General features: G+C 37.8%; 1 pseudogene; it reads left to right on the top strand.

The window, feature by feature from the left end:
* The first annotated feature begins 11547 nt into the window (after positions 1–11547).
* On the top strand, positions 11548–14531 carry LOC100414140 (AP-1 complex subunit beta-1 pseudogene; annotated as a pseudogene).
* Positions 14532–18415: the final 3884 nt, after the last annotated feature.

Below are 18415 nucleotides of genomic sequence, written 5' to 3'. Positions count from 1 at the left end.
GTCCAGAGCTGAGTTCAAGTCCTGAATATTCTTGTTAATTTTCTGTCTTGTTGATCTGTCTAATATTGATAGTGGGATGTTAAAAATCTCCCACTATTATTGTGTGAGAGTGGAAGTCTCTTTGTAGGTCTCTCAGAACTTGCTTTATAAATCTTGGTACTCCTGTATTGGGTGCATATATATTTAGGATTAGATAACTCTTCCTGTTGCATTGATCGCTTTACCATTATGTAATGCCCTTTGTCTTTTTTGATCTTTGTTGGTCTAAAGTCTGTTTTATTAGAGAATAGGCTTGCAACTCCTGCTTTTTTTTTGCTTTCCAATTGCTTGGTAAATAATCCTCCATCCCTTTATTTTGAGCCTAGTTGTGTCTTTGCATGTGAGACGGGTCTGAATTCAGCCCACCAATGGGTCTTGACTTTTTATCTAATTTGCCAGTCTGCGTCTTTTAATTGGGGCATTTAGCCTGTTTACATTTAAGGTTAACATTGTTATGTGTGAATTTGATCCTGTCATTATGATGCTAGCTGGTTATTTGCCCATTAGTTGATTTAGTTTCTTCATAGAGAGGATGAGCTTTACAATTTAGTATGTTTTTGCAGTGGCTGGTAACAGTTTTTTCTTTCCATATTCAAAGCTTCCTCAGGAGCTCTTGTAAGGCAGGCCTCATGGTGACAAAAATCTCTCAGCATTTGTTTATCTGTAAAGCATTTTATTTTTCCATCACTTATGAAGCTTAGTTTGGCTGGATATGAAATTCTAGTTAGAATGGCAGTCATTAAAAAGTCTGGAAACAACAGATACTGGGGAGCATGTGGAGAAATAGTAACACTTTTACACTGTTGCTGGAAATGTAACTTAGTCCAATCAATGTGGAAGACAATATGGAAATTCCTCAAGGATCTAGAAACAGATATACCATTTGACCCAGCAATCCCGTTACTGGTTATATACCCAAAGAATTATAAATCTTTCGGCCAGGTGCGGTGGCTCACACCTGTAATCACAGCACTTTGGGATGCCGAGGTGGGTGGATCACAAGGTCAAGAGCTCGAGATCATCCTGGTCAACATGATGAAAACCCGTCTCTACTAAAAATACAAAAAATTAGCTGGGCATGGTGGTGAGTGCCTGTAATCCCAGCTACTCAGGAGGCTGAGGCAGGAGAATTGCCTGAACCCAGGAGGCAGAGGTTGCAGTGAGCCGAGATCGTGCCATTGCACTCCAGCCTGGGTAACAAGAGTGAAAGTCCGTCTCAAAAAAAAAAAAAAGAATTATAAATCTTTCTACTATAAAGTCACATGAGCAAGTATGGTTATTGCAGCACTGTTCACAATAGCAAAAACTTGGAACAAACCCAAATGCCCATCAATGATAGACTGGATAAAGAAAATGTGGCACATATACACCATGGAATACTATGTAGCCATAAAAAAGGATGAGTCCATGTCCTTTGCAGGGACATGGATGAAGCTGGAAACCATCAACTTCAGCAAACTAACACAGGAACAGAAAGCCACTGAACATTCTCACTCATAAGTGGGAGTTGAACAAGGGAACACATGGACAAAGGGAGGGGAACATCACACACTGGGGTCTGTATGGGGGAGAGGGGTAGGGGAGGGATAGCATTAAGAGTAATACCTTATGTAGATTACAGGTTGATGGGTGCAGCAAACCACTACGGCAGGTGTATACCTATGTAACAAACCTATACATTCTGAACATGTATCCCAGAACTTACAGTATAATAGTAATGATAAACTAAAACAAAACAATTTTTAATGTGGAGAATTGTGAATGAAAAATTAGAGGTCAATACCTAAAAACTTTGGCAATAATTTTAATCATCATAATTAGCAATCAACAACACAAATTGAAAACATCCAGAATTTTTCTGTGTCCTTTCAGGACTCTACTTTGTTAGTGAGATATTGTTCATGTAATATAAAAGGGAGGAATGGAAATATAATATAGTGGTATGTTGATTAAACTATCACATCAACGTTTCAGGGCTTACTATTAGAATTGGAAAAGGTTTTCTTCTGTTTGTTCCTTAGGATTGCAGTCACAGCGGAGAAGAATGCAATAGAAAGTTTTATTGAGAACCACTTTTATTTTTATTTCCTGCAGTTACTTTTTCAGTATTATTAATAAATAAAAAGAAATTTTGTGTTTTCAAAATTTGAAATTTGGTGAATAAATATGACATTACCAATACTTTGACTGACAAAAGGCAGAAACTGTTTAACTGCAGTTTTTATTAATGACCTGTAGAAGGGTAATAAAAGGAAATAGATTCCTTATATATATCTATTAAATACCTAAATTCAAGAGCAAGACAATGATAAAGAAGGAATTCATAGGGAAAATAACAACATTCTTAAATATTTCAAGTGCCTAAGGATATCAGGAAAAAGCTTTCAAAGTCTGATGAATTCTTCAAGGTTGCTTCCTGCTGTTTTTGTTTTCATATTTTCCATTTAAGTGAATGCAAGGTCATTGTTTTGCCTTGAAGCTCTCTTGTAATTCCTACCCTCATTGCCTTTTCACTTGGATATCTCTAGGATTCAAATGTCCCTTATCTTTCTTCTGCTAAAAAAATACCTATTCTGTCTTCTAAATTCAAATAAGGTTTCAAATGCTATATAAAATCTTCTGTGCCACCCTTTTCTCATTACAATTAATTACCTTTCTCTCATTTCTGTACCTTGAAAATTAGTAAATTATCATATGAATCGCAGTGCACTTTATTTATTTTTTGCTTGCCTGGCTTCCCTTCAAGTATGTGAGTCTCTGGAGGGCAGCAACTCTTTTTTTTCAGCTCTATTTGTATCCACAGTCTGTATTGTAGTGTTAATGAGGGATTGTGTTAAGGAAAACCAAGTCCACATGGGGCGTGGTTTCAAAGGCAGAAATTGCCCAGCGACATGCCCGACAGGCCTTCATCCACATCCCCATCACAGAATTTAGCGTTCTTTGTCTAACTTTCCCCCTGTGGGCTGGGTAGAAAGCCCAGGTGAGCTTCCTGTGTTTAGAAATCCTGCCAAAAGCCCCGAGGAAGGATGATTTGATTGCAGACCAGGCAACCAATCCAATATCAGAGTTGAAGATCAGTCACTCCAGAGGAAGTTTGGAAAAGCTCCTCTCACTGGACAAGAACTTGAATGGGGCAGGGGTAACTCTGAGGTTAAAATCCACCCCCTACTCCCTTACCTACAGGGACTACATCTCTGGATCCCTCCCACAGTAACGTGGGAGCTGTCTCTCCCTCTCACCCTATAGGGATTTCCCTCTCTGGTATCCCCTCCCACAACAGCATGGGAGCTCTCTCTACTTCTCTCTCTCTCTCTCTCTCTCTCTCTCTCTCTCTCTGCTTAATAAATCACTCTCTGCAAAACTCTTGGGTCCGATATTTACTTGAGCAAGCTCACCACATGCTACCAGGGTCCACTCCCCATTCTTGGGTTAGTGAGAGCCCAAGAACCTCAGGCACATCCCATCAGGGGAAGGAGCTGAGCCCCATCCCATCCCATATTAGCAGAGGAAGACATTTACTGAAATCTTGCTTAGCTGATCCAAAGCTGAAGGTAGACTAAAGAAGGTAAACAAGTATATGATATTGATGATATTATGCGTAGGAGTGATATGCAATTGAGGAAAATATGTGTCATATGTAACTTTGAAATTAAATAAAACAGCAAAACTGAGAGAGGTAAATGGTCATAACAGATTTTAATGTGATGGCAAAAAATCTTTAAAAGGTATGTATTTATTTTGTAAAGATTTTTGCTCTTTGGGAAATAGAGTGTTTCATTTTTATAACTTCATAATGGAAAATGCATGCCTGATTTTCATACATTACTCTCTTTCATTTATTCAGCATGAAATAAAATTTAAGGATTCTAGCAACCTGTCAAAAAAAAGAATTAACATTAAATTGACAGTTCTGTTAGATCTGTGCGTGCCGTCTGTCAGTACAGACAGGAAGATCTTTAAGGAAAATCTTCAGCTTAAACATGTAGATTACAAAAATTCCTATTTAGATGTAAGCTAGAAAAACTGCTGTTAGAAATGATTGAAAAATCGGTAAAGAGGCAATCTCAAGGCATATTACCTTCTATATCTCAGACCAGTCCTGTCTCCTTCGGTCTTCTCACAATTATAAAACCAATGCTAAGTATCTTCATGGAGTTTTGCACTCAGTTGTGTGGATACTTGTGCAACTTAAATCTAATTAACAGTTCACCACACCTCATGAATTGTGCCATCACAAATATAGCTCCTAACTAATTCGGGGTGTAAAAAGAAATAGCAATTTCATGTAGTAATGTAGAAATAATAATGATAGAAAAAAGTACATAATGAATAGAATGATACAGTTAGACATGGAACTAATCACTGATAAGCCTACTTTCTGTTTTTATAACTCCATGGAAAGAACCAGAAGACATTTCACTGATTGCGTTTAGTAACATTTAATATCTTATGAAGGTCACAGAGCCCAGGAAATGAAAGAAAACGAATGGTCTTATATAAGAGGCTCTGAAAGACCATATTGAGATCTGTTCAACATTGTAGTCAATAAAATGATCAGCATTATAATTTAGTACAGTACTTCATTTTGTTATTTGATCTAAGACTAGAATTAGAATACTGTTTAGAAAGCTTAGCTTTTTCATCTATGAAAGAAGAGTTTTAATTTTTCCTTTTCTATTGTGTTTTCCTCTTTTCCTTTTAACTTCTGAAGCAGCTAACTAATCTTACAATAATATTTTGAAAATCCCTTAGGCAAGGGATTAACACCAACAAATTTTAGTGATAAAACAATTTCTAAATCCTTAAAAAATAGTGACAAAATTGCTTCCTAGTCACAAGAGTAACATGTAAAACTCAAGTGACTAATTTGTGACTATTATCACATGCAAAATTAATTGGATTATATTTGCAAATATATCTTTGGATACCTAATATGACAGTTGTATGGGTAAATACAAAATAAAAGGGAGCTAGCTTCACATAAATTAGTCAATAAATATCTTTTGAGCTCCTAATGATTTTCATGCCTTAGTTTATATGCTGAGGACTTAGCTGTTAATGAAACAGAGAGAGAGAGAGAGAGAGAGAGAGAGAGAGAGAGAGAGAGATCATGCCGTATATACACATGAACAAATAAATAAAACAATTTCAAAACAATTTCAGTCAATGATTAATTCAATGAAAAATGTCATGTAATAGCACGACACTGTTTTAAATAGAGTAGCCATGAAGAGTGATGGCCACTGAATAAATATAGTAGCCATGGAAAGTGATGGCTATTTAACTGACTTAAATACGGTACCCATGGAACATGTACCCGAGAAGGAAATATGTGAGACTTGAATCATGAAAAGGAAGCAGCTAAGTAGAGATCTAGGATAAGGCTGCTCCAAGAAGGTGTAGTAATAAATTAATTACTTGGTATGAGATTAGACTTGGAGTATACCAGGGGCAGAAAAAGCCCAGTGAGGATGAACATGAATATAGGTGGCAAGAATGGAAGGAGGCGAAGCAGGGGCAATAGTCAGTGGGTTTTAAAGGCCATGATAAGTTGTTTTGATTAATATTATTTCTACTATGGAGAGCCACTAAAGTTTAAGCAAGGGTATCATGCAATTTTATATACCCTTTAAAAACCTTATTTTTCTCATTGTTTTGAACATATTGACTAGAATAATGGCAAAGAGACAAGTTAGGAATTTTGTTTGTTTCCCAGCATAATCCAGACAAGATTAGAAGCTTTTTGTTAACAAAGTAGTAATAGAATTTCTGTACTTTTTAAATTTTAATATTTGTGGGTACACAGTAACTGTATATATTTATGGGTTACATGAGAGGAACAGGCCTGCAACGTGAAATAAGCACATCATGGAGAATAGGGTATCCATCTCCTCGAGCATTTATCTTTTGAGTTGCAAACAATCTAATCACACTCTTTTAGCTATTTTTAAATGCACAATTAAGTTATTATTGACTATAGTCATGCTGTGGTGCTATCAAATAGTAGGTCTTATTAATTTTCCTAACTAGTATTTGTACCCATTAACCATCCCTATCTCCCTCTAAACTCCCCACTCAAGTACTAATTGTAGAATTTTTAAGAAATGTTTAGATTTTATAGTTTCTTAGAGGTGCAGTCTACAGAATGTGTAAATAGAATGGGCTGGAATATCAGGAAAGAGAGGAATGAAAGACATATTTTCGTTCTGGGCCTGAACAAATAGGTACTATTTATTGAAATGTGGAACCCCAGGAAGAAGCAGAATGGGTCAGAATAGTACATATATGTATGCACACCCACAGATACACACAACACAAACACGTATATGAGTTAAAAATCACTATTTGAGAACCCATTTGAAATATTTAGTCAGAGGTTGAATATTGATATTAAAACTGTGGCACTAGATAAAACTACTTAGAGAAAACTATACATTGAAAACTAAAGAAAGCTCATTTGAATTCAGCATTTAAGTGGCAGGAGATATAGGAGAAGAGTAAAACATTACAGAGCCTAGAGAACAAACAAGGTTTTATAATGAGAGAAAGTTCAGTTGTATCTAAAGAGGATAAATAAGAAGACAATGGATTCACTACTTAATCTTGCAAAGGTAAGTCTCTTTGGAGTGGTGTGGGTAAAAGCCTAGTTGAGACAAGAATAAGCAGTGATTTAAAAAAAAAGACAAAATAATTATTCTAGGATTTTTGCTAGGAAGCGTAGCAGTATAGTTAGAGTGTATTTGAAATATGGACTATGTTCATAACATTTTCTAGCAGGAAAAATGTATATGACATAAAGAGAAAGGAGTAAAGGTAATTACAAGTGAATAACACTTTATTCATTTATTTTATTTAATTTTATTTATTTATTTTTATTGTACTTTAGGTTCTGGGGTACATGTGCGGATCATGCAGGATTGTTGCATAGGCACATACATGGCAATGTGGTTGTCTGCCTCCATCCCCCCAACACCTATATCTGGCATTGCTCCCCAAGTTATCTCTCCCTAATCTCCCCACCCCCCACTTTCCCTACCCTGCCCCCCCCAACAGACCCCAGTGTGTGATGCTCCCCTCCCTGTGTCCATGTGGTCTCACTGTTTGATACCTGCCTATGAGTGAGAACATGTGGTGTTTGATTTTCTGTTCTTGTGTCAGTTTGCTGAGAATGATGGTTTCCAGATTCATCCATGTCCCTACAAAGAACATGAACTCATTGTTTTTAATGGCTGCATAGTATTCCATGGTGTGTATGTGCCACATTTTCCTTGTGCAGTCTATCATCAATGGGCATTTGGGTTGGTTCCAGGTCTTTGCTATTATAAACAATACTTTATTCTTTACAGTAACTTGGAAATTCTTTAAAAATTTCCTTTGTGTATATAAATATGCTTTGAGTTTTAGATTTGTCACTCTGCCAGGAATACAAGATTTCTTAAGAGGCTGGCAATTCAAATCATCATTTGTAGATCAGTGTCCTCCAGATTGATAGCCATATGAATTTTTCTTTGACATTTTTAATACTACCATAACAGAAACCTACAATAACCAAAAATAACAATTCTTTTTTTTTTTTTTGAGACGGAGTTTCGCTCTTGTTACCCAGGCGCGATCTGGGCTCACTGCAACCTCCGCCTCCTGGGTTCAGGCAATTCTCCTGCCTCAGCCTCCCAAGTACCCGAGATTACAGGGCCACGCCACCACGCCCAGCTAATGTTTTTGTGTGTTTTTAGTAGAGATGGGGTTTCAACATGTTGACCGGGATGGTCTCGATCTCTTGACCTCGTGATCTACCCGCCTCGGCCTCCCAAAGTGCTGGGATTATAGGCTTGCGCCACAGCACCCGGCCTCAAAAATAACAATTCTTAAATAAAAAGACATAATGTCCATTCTAGTATTGTAAGAAATAAACACTAACTTTGATAGTTTGGGAACTCTATAAATTACTAAAAATAAAAATATCAATCATCTTATTAAAAACCTTAAAAATGTGTTCATAAAAATTACTGCTCAAATTTTAAAATATCTTCAGGGTTTAAATATATAAATGTGCTGATGTATACATATATGTACATTTGGTTTTGAATTCTTTTATTTCAAATAATATGCTTACTAATAAACTGCTAGATTAATCTTGATATAAAAATTTACATCTAAATATAGTAGACTCTTAGGGCAAATGTGACAGATGAACAAGCTAGAAATTTTTTCATCTGCAGGAAACTTGAGGCTGCAGTGAAAATTAAGAGGTAAATATTCTTAAGCATCAAATTTTTTTATTCAGTTTCAAATCCCTTTCTCTTTAGGGTAAAATCCAGGCTTAGTGAAATTCTGACACTAGGGATCTATGTTCAAAGTACTGTGTATACATGTAAATATCTTGAATAAGTGAAGATTATTAGAAATCCTTATGTAGTAGTAATGCTTTTGAAACTTATAATATCCTCTAAAAATCTATATAAAAGGTTCTGTGCCTTTGACCAAGTATGCACACATATTAGAATACTTTTCTGCAGGTTCACTCTAAAGTGATGGATCTGGTTGTATCAAGCAGCTAACGCTTTGTTGGCTGAAACGGACATTTCTCTTGCTGTTTTAAACCAAATGACAGCATCTTTTTTTTTTTTTGGTCAAATTGAGCACTAGTTTTAACGTAATTTTCATTAATTTAATAACTCACCTGATATAAGATTTTTATGAAATCTTATTGTATTACTCTTATTATTCTTCACAATATGCTGTTCTGTATTTATATTTCATTTATAGAGATGTATCTTGCTTAACAATATATACAGAAGGGAAATACTTCCTCCTCTTTTTCCTTTTTTTTTTCCGTGAGGTGGAGTCTCACTCTTTGCCCAGCTTGGAGTGCATTGCTGCAATCTTGGCTCACTGCAACCTCCGACTCCCTGGTTCAAGGGATCCTCCTGCTTCAGCCTCCTGAGAAGCTAGGATTACAGGAACGTGCCATGACACCCAGCTAATTTTTGTATTTTTAGTAGAGACAGGGTTTAGCTATGCTGGCCAGGATGGTCTTGATCTCCTGACCTTGTGATCTACCTGCCTCAGTCTCCCAAAGTGCTGGGATTACAGGTGTGAGCCACCACATCCAGCCTCCATTACTTATTCACAGAAATCCTTTTCTAGAAACATATACTCTTACAATTCCTATGATTCAGTGATTCCTGCTTTTTGTGTTTATTATCATAAAGAAATGGCACTTTCTAAATCATAGCAATGACAAAGTAGAAAAAAAAAAGGTGAATTGAAACAGACTGTTTTTGACATGAATGGGCAGAGTACAAAGTCAGAGCAAAAATCCAATGAAAGCAGACCAAAGGGTTAATGTAAGTGGAATGAACTAATTAAGAGAAAGTAAAGAATGGCATTTTGAATTGTAGCATATTTAAATAATAAAACTATTAGAAATGAACAGCATTGAAGAGACTTCTAATAATGGCTGAAGGAAGCCCTATCAATTAAACATAAAAGTAAAATTAAAAGAAAAACCACAAAAATAGTTCAAAGGGAAATAGAATTCATAAAACAGAGATGGGAGAGTAAATTATTAAGAATGACTTTGACAAGTAGCATATTATGCACGTTTGTCATACTGTGAAATATTTACCTCATTAATCCAATTTTATGAAATAACAGAAATGCTTTTAATTTCACCCCACCTTCTTAATTATAATAATAAAAGGAAAAATACTAAGATTAATTACGGAAGACTTGGTGTTAGTAAAATTCTAATTAATGAAATGCTGATATCTCAATAATCACTGTGGTTTTAGTCAATTCCCTTATCACAAAGGGGAAAATGACTCATTTTTTCAACTTTCTTGAATTCAAATGGACAGTTTATATTAACTGAAAGGCTTTTGCTCTTGAGGTGCCATGGGATTGCTTTGCAAATACAAACTAATTGAAAATATATTATAAAAGTATATAAAAAATGAGTAAACTATTATTTAATAAAACAGAAAACAACACCGGAATTCGGAAATGAAAAATAGGTTACACAATCTTTGGTTTAATAATCTGAAGCTGCTAATGCCTGTGTATTGTGTTTGTCACAGGTAACAATTTTTGGTTACTTGATGTTCTGTTCTATTATCCTTATTCTAAAAACTGCCAGTGGATTTTGTAAGCAACCAAGGTATATGTTTACTATGAATCCGTATTCTAAACTCACTGTATTTGTGAAATATAATTTTTTTCATCTGTCACCTTTTAACTTTCCCTTGGTCCCAGAAAAAGAAAATAAAATATTAGAAATACATAGTATTTACTATCTGGGACATACTGGAAGTACCACTATCTATGATGTATTTTGCCTCCTGTAATTCTTGCATTCTGAGCAGATTGGAAAGGGAGCATTCTTTACTTTTTCCTCTGACTGATAGATATTTTGAAAAGTAAGTTTTATATTGTTTCTTCCTCCTTAAACGTTTTCTTCAGACAATAATCCCATATCTTTGGAAGCATATCCTACTGCTTATATTTACCAGGCTAAAACTATAAACATAACACTTGCATTATTGTTTTTCAACTCTGATTGGTTTTGATCTTTTGTCTATTTCCTTTAAATACCCAACTTAACCAATTTTACTTAATTTTCAACACTGATTAGACTCCCTATGGACAGCCATTAGTGTGTTTGTTGATGAAAACAGTAAAACTATGTAAAATATTTGAAGAGATATATTCTGAGCCAAATATGGGTGATCATGGCCCACACAGCCCTCAGGAAGTCCTGAAAGCTTGTGCCCAAGGTGGTCATGGTACAGCTTGGTTTTATATATTTTAGGGAGGCATGAGACATTAATCAAATACATTTAAGAAATACATTGGTTTGGTTCAGAAAGGCAGGACAATTCAAAGTGGGGGTTTCTAGGCTATAGGTAAATTTAACATTTTTTGGTTGATAATTGGCTGAGTTTATTGAAGAACTGGAATCAATAGAAAGGAAACATTTAGGTTAAGATAAAGGATTGTGGAGGCCAAGTTGTTTGTGCAGAGGAAGCTCTCAGATAGCAGACTTCAGAGAGAGCAGGTTGTAAAATGTTTCTTATTGGACCTAAAAAGGTGACTGGCTCTTAGTTAATTACCTCCTGGATCTGGAAAGAAAGGAAGGAAAACAAAAAGGAAAGGGAATTCTCTATATGATGTGGATTATTTTCCACAAGAGACTTTGCAGGGCAATTTCAAGGTATGGCAAGGAAATATATTTTGGCGTGAAATATGTTGATTTTCTTTCCTTGTCTCATAATGCTATGTCAGAGTCAGATTGGAAAGTAAGTCACAATATATAGGGTCAAATAGAACCCATCTGATGATAATTATGGTTTGTAGGGCACGACTCCCTAGACCCCTTAAAACGGAATTTGGGCAAGATTAAAAAAAAAAAAAAACAGGTGACAGGCAGGAAACCATTTCACCACCACCCAGGCTGTGCTCTCTGGCTGCCGCCGCCATCCCCACCCTCACCTTCACCTCCACCTCCGGTGCTCATTAAAGATCCAAAGTCATGACTGACCCCAAGTGTTTCACAACCAATAAAAAAGAAGAAATGTTTGAACTAAAAGCTGAACTCAACAATGAAAAGAAAGAAAAGAGAAAGGAGGCTGTGAAGAAAGTAATTGCTGCTACGCCTGCGGGGAAAGATGTTAGCTCGCTCTTTCCAGACGTCGTGAACTGTATGCAGACTGATAATCTGGAACTGAAGAAGCTTGTGTATCACTACTTGACAAACTACGCCGAATCAGCCAGACATGGCCATCATGGCTGTAAACAGCTTTGTGAAGGACTGTGAAGAGCCTAATCCTTTGATTCGAGCCTTGACAGTCAGAACCATGGGGTGCATCCGGGCAGATAAAATTACAGAATATCTCTGTGAGCCCCTCCACAAGTGCTTGAAGGATGAGGATCCATATGTTTGGAAAACAGCAGCAGTCTGTGTGGCAAAACTCCATGATATCAATGCCCAAATGGTGGAAGATCAGGGAATTCTGGATTCTCTATGGGATCTCATAGCAGATTCAAATCCAATGGTGGTGGCTAATGCTGTAGTAGCATTATCTGAAATCAGTGAGTCTCACCGAACAGCAAGTTACTCGATCTGAACTCACAGAACATGAATAAGCTGCTAACAGTCCTGAATGAGTGCACTGAATGGGGCCAGATTTTCCTCCCGGACTGCCTGTCTCATTACAACCCTAAAGATGATCGGGAGGCTTAGACTATCTGTGAGCAGGTAACTCCCCGGCTATCACACGCCAACTCAGCAGTGATGCTTTCAGTGGTAAAAGTCCGAATGAAGTTTCTAGAATTGTTACCTAAGGATTCTGACTACTACAATATGCTGTTGAAGAAGTTAGCCCCTCCACTTGTCACTTTGCTTTCTGGGGAGCCAGAAGTGCAGTACATCACTCTGAGGAACATCAACTTAATTGTCCAGATAAGGCCTGAAAGCTTGAAGCAGGAAATCAAAGCCTTCTTTGTGAAGTACAATGATCCCATCTATGTTAAACTAGAGAAGCTGGACATCATGATTCATTTGGCATCTCAAGCCAACATTGCTCAGGTTCTGGCAGAACTGAAGGAATATGCCACAGAGGTAGGTAGATATTGACTTTGTTTGAAAAGCTGTGCAGGCCTTTGGATGGTGTGCCATCAATGTGGAGCAATCTGCAGAGTGCTGTGTAAGCACATTGCTTGATCTAATCTAGACCAAAGTGAATTATGTGGTCCAAGAAGAGACTGTTGTCATCAGGGACATCTTCCGCAAATACCCCAACAAGTATGAAAGTATCATTGCCACTCTATGTGAGAACTTAGACTTGCTAGATGAGCCAGATTCTTGAGCAGCTATGATGTGGATTGTGGGAGAATATGCTGAAACAATTCACAATACAGATGAGTTACTAGACAGCTTCCTGGAGGGTTTTCACGATGAAAGCACCCAGGTGCAGCTCACTCTGCTTACTGCCATAGTGAAGCTGTTTCTCAAGAAACCATCAGAAACACGGGAGCTAGTCCAGCAGGTATTGAGTTTGACAACACAGTATTCTGATAATTCTGACCTTCGAGACCGGGGCTATATTTATTGGCGTCTTCTCTCAACTGCCCCTGTCACAGCTAAAGAAAGTCTTGTCTGAGACGCCACTGATCTCTGAGGAGACAGATCTTATTGAGCCAACTCCACCAGATGAGCTAATCTGCTACACTGGTTCTTTGGCCTCTGTGTTTCATAAGTTTCCCAATGCTTTTGTGGAAGGAAGTCATGGAATCCATCGTAAACAGTTGCCAATTCATCATGGGAGCACTGATGCAGGTGACAGCCCTGTTGGCACCACCACTGCAATGAACCTGGAACAGCCTCAGGTTATCCCCTCTCAAGGTGATCTTCTGGGGGATCTTTTAAACCTTGACCTCAGTCCCCCAGTCAATGTGCCACAGTTATCTTCCATGCAGATGGGAGCAGTGGTTCTCCTAGGAGGAGGACTAGATAGTCTGCTTGGCAGTGACCTTGGAGGGGCATTGGAGGAAGTCTGGCAGTGGGACAGTCCTTTATCCCATCATCGGTGCCTGCAACCTTTGCTCCTTCACCTACACCTGCTGTCATCAGCAGTGGACTAAATGACCTCTTTGAATTCTCTACAGGGATAGGCATGGCACCTGGTGGATATGTGGCTCCTAAGGCTGTCTGGCTACCTGCAGTAAAGGCTAAAGGCTTGGAGATTTCAGGAACATTTACTTACCACCAAGGGCACATCTATATGGAAATGAACTTCACCAATAAAACTCTGCAGCCTATGACAGATTTTGCAATCCAGTTTAACAAGAATAGCTTTGGTGTCATCCCCAGCATGCCTCTGGCCATCCATACACCACTGATGCCAAACCAGAGCATTGATGTCTCCCTGCTTCTCAACACCATGGGCCCAGTCATGAAGATGGAACCTCTGAATAACCTGCAAGTGTCTGTGAAAAACAGTCTCGGTGTCTTCTACTTCAGCTGGCTCATCCCACTCCATGTGCTTTTGTAGAAGATGGCAAAATGGAGCGCCAGGTCTTTCTTGCAACATGGAAGGATATTCCCAAAGAAAATGAACTTCAGTTTCAGATTAAGGAATGTCATTTAAATGCTGGCACTGTTTCCAGCAAGTTGCACAACGTTTATACTATTGCCAAGAGGAATGTGGAAGAGCAGGATATGCTGTACCAATCCCTGAAGCTCACTAATGGCATTTGGATTTTGGCCGAGCTATGTATCCAGCCTGGAAACCCCAATTATACACTGTCATTGAAATGTGGAGCTCCTGAAGTCTCTCAATACATCTATCAGGTCTACAACAGCATTTTGAAAAACTAACAGGACTGGTCCAGTACCCTCCAATCATGCTGTGATCAGTGCAAGCCAAGAACTCTTAACCGGAAGAAACTGTATTGCTGTATAGAATCTGAACCCAAACACACTGAGGCCACCCAGCAAGATAGTAACGAGTCCAACCTGTGCTAACATTAGGGCACAACCTGTTGGATAGTTTTAGCTTCCTGTGAACATTTGTAACCACTGCTTTCATCACTTCCCACCTCTCGCCACCTGCTGCTGCTATCTGTCCTTACGTGTAGGCTTCTCCATGCTACATCAATGGCTGGCTTTTTCTATGCCCTCTTTTGAGTGTAGTTTGGTATTTTGTAATTGAGAGCTCATTTCAAAAGCAGAAAAAGACAACAAATATTAAAGCAAGGAAAAGTGTCACAAAAAAAACAGAGCTTAGTCAGGAACAGTGACTTAGTGACACTTACTCATGAGCAGTAAGATACAGAAATGCTGTATGCAATACAAAGAGAAGGTAAGAATCTGTCCAAATTTTATCTACCCATGAAAGTGAAGCAAGAATTGAGAAAGGTAACTGGTTACTTTGTAAAAAAAAAAATAATAATAATAACAATAATATTGACTACCAGTCAACTCAATGTCAGCTATTCACTTGCTGGTGAATAACAACTACAAAAATGGAGAGGAAATTATTCGTGCGCAATTAGAGTTGAATTAAATGATTAATGGAATACCTTTATTCAAATATTTGATTTGGCACTGAAGACATTCAGCAATATAATATCAAGGTTTCACCAACCCTTTATAAAATAGGACAGGCGTGGTGGCTCATGCCTGTAATCCCAGCACTTTGAGAGACTGAGGTGGATAGATCACAAGGTCAGGAGTCTGAGACCAGCCTGGCAATATGGTGAAACTCTGTCTCTACTAAAAAATTTAAAAATTAGCCAGGCCCGATGGCATGTGCCTGTAGTCGCAGTGACTTGGGAGGCTGAGGCAGGAAAATCACTGGAACCCAGAAGGTGGAGGTTGCAGTGAACTGAGATCACACCACTGTACTTCAGCCTGGGCGACAGAGCGAGACTGTGTCTCAAAAAAAAAAAAAAAAAAAAAAGAAAAAAATAGCAACATCTCTCTGCTTCATGCAACTCCTTCATCTATTCACTGCTTCTTTAAAAGATTATGTATTTTATTAACCCACTGTTCTCAAGCTATTTTCCTCTTTATTGTTGTTTTTAATGATTGAAGATTATGTATGATACATTCCCATCACAGAGAAAGCAACTGTATTGGATAATGCCATCAATTATTTCCTTCCTTGTCCACATCTCATTTTTTATATTTGTATAGATTTATGAAGTACAAATGCAATTTTGTTACATGGGTATACTGAATAGTGGCGCTGCCTGAGTTTTTGGTGTCTCCATCACTGGAATAATGTACATTGCATCCAGTAAGTAATTTTTCACCCCTAAACCACCTATCACCCTCCCCCCATTCTAAGGATCAAGTTTCTACCAGTCCACACTCTATGTTTATGTGCACGCATTGTGTAGCTTCCATCACTTCTTTTTATGGAAATTCCACAGTCTCAAGCCCTTGTTGCTTATGTTAAAGGAGAGAGGTCCCAAACCAGTATCCAAGAGAGGGTTTTTGGATTTCCGCAAGAAAGAATTCAGGGAGAGTCCATATAGTAAAGTAAAAACAAGTTTATTAGGAAAGTAAAAGAATAATGAATGGCTACTCTATAGAAAGAGCAGTCCTGAGCACTAATGGTTGCCCATTTTTATGGTTATTTTTTGATTTTGTTTGAAAAGTGGTGAATTATTCCTACCTCCCTTTTTAGATCATATAGGGTAACTTCCTGACATTGTCATGGTATTTGTAAACTGTCATGACGCTGGTGGGAGTGTAACAGAGGATGACCAGAAGTCACTTTCCTGGCCATCTTGGTTTTGGTGGGTTTTAGCAGTCTTCTTTACTGCAATGTTTTATCAGCATGCTCTTTATGACCTGTAGCTTGTGCTGACCTCCTATCTCATCCTGTGACTTAGAATGCCCTAACTATCCAGGAATGCAGCCCAGTAGGTCTTAGCCTGATTTTACCCAGTCCCTATTTAAGATAGAGTGGCTCTGGTTCACATGCCTCTGACATTTAGGCAGCCGAATTTGTACCATGTGATTCCGTTCTCTTAACTGCAACTAACTAACTGCACCCAAGGGTGAGTCATTTATAGGCTTCAGAGACAATGCCATATCTTAATATAAAGAGCTGTCCCTAATACCTATGATAAATATAAATTAAAATTGTTAATTAAAACTAGAAGTATAAAAAGATTTTGGCATTCTGTAGTGGTGCTGCAAGAGACAAACATACATAATTTTAATAATGACAGCTAGCAGTTACCAGATACTAAAGCTACCATGAAAATTATTTAGTAATATAATCTCATTGAATTTTCACAAAATCTCTACAAGGTTATTAGTATTATCACCATTTTGAAAATAAAAAGATATTGAGGCTTTAGATAATTTGCCTAAAATCACACTCCTAATGAATTACGAAGGCTAAAATGAGCTCTAAGCAATTTTGATCCTGAATTTTTATTTGTAATCATATTCCTGCTTTAGAGGTCTCCTATAAAGCCTTAAAATCAGACAATCTTTCTGTAATTCTCAGAATAAATGAGACTCTGTAAATAATGTTGTTCTCCCTGCCTATCACAACAAGCTTTTCTTTGTCTGAACCAGCTTGAGTGGTCTTTACTTTGCAACTAAATGAGCTTCTTTGAAAAACTCACTTGTGTCTGTGTTGCGGTATATTGAACAGAACTAGAAGCAAATTTTCCTGGCTTTAAAATCTTCAACGATTTGATTGTTATCCTTCCTTTCACCTCCTGGGTAAACAAGCCTTATGATAAGCAAACTCTTAAAAAAATTTTTTTTCATTATACTTTAAGTTCTGGGGAGCATGTGCAGAATGTGCAGGTTTGTTACATACGTATACATGTGCCATGGTTGTTTCCTGCATCCAACTCACCATCATCTACATAAGGCATTTCTCCTAATGCTATGCCTCGCCTAGCCCCCCACCCCTGAGAGGCCCCAGTTTGTGATGTTCCCTTCCCTGTGTCCATGTGTTCTCATTGTTCGATTTCCACTTATGAGTGAGAACACGCAGTGTTTGGTTTTCTGTTCCTGTGTCAGTTTGCTGAGAATGATGGTCCCTAGCTTCATCCATGTCCCTGCAAAGGACATGAACTCATCCTTTTTATGGCTGTGTAGAATTCCATGGTGTACATATGCCACATTTTGTTTATCCAGACTATCACTGATGGGCATTTGGGTTGGTTCCAAGTCTTTGCTATTGTGAACAGCGATGCAGTAAACATACGTGTGCATGTGTCTTTATGATAGAATGATTTATAATCCTTTGGGTATATACCCATAATGGGATTGCTGGGTCAAATGGTATTTCTAATTCTAGATACTTGAGGAATCACCACACTGTCTTCCACAATGGTTCAACTAATTTACACTCCCACCAACAGTGTAAAAGTGTTTCTATTTCTCCATATCCTCTCCAGCATCTGTTGTTTCTTGATTTTTTTAATGATTGCCATTCTAACTGGCATAAGATGGTACCTCATTGTGGTTCTGATTTGCATTACTCTAATGACCAATGATGATGAACTTTTTTCATATGTTTGTTGGCTGCATAAATGTCTTCTTGAGAAGTGTCTGTTCATATTCTTCACCCACTTTTTTTCTTGTAAATCTGTTTTAGTTCTTTGTAGATTCTGGATATTATCCCTTTGTCAGATGGGTAGATTGCAAAAGTTTTTCCCATTCTGTGGGTTGCCAGTTCACTCTAATAATAATTTCTTTCACTGTGCAGAAGTTCTTTAGTTTAATTAGGTCCCATTTGTCTATTTTGGCTTTTGTTGCCATTGTTTTTGGTGTTTCAGCCATGAAGTCCTCTCCTATGCCTATACCTTGAATGGCATTGCCTAGGTTTCTTTCTAGGGT

This window comes from Callithrix jacchus, chromosome X (assembly GCF_049354715.1).
Source record: "Callithrix jacchus isolate 240 chromosome X, calJac240_pri, whole genome shotgun sequence".
Lineage (NCBI taxonomy): Eukaryota > Metazoa > Chordata > Mammalia > Primates > Cebidae > Callithrix > Callithrix jacchus.
The sequence above is the reverse complement of the archived record's forward strand: the minus strand, read 5'-3'. Positions and strand labels throughout refer to the sequence as shown.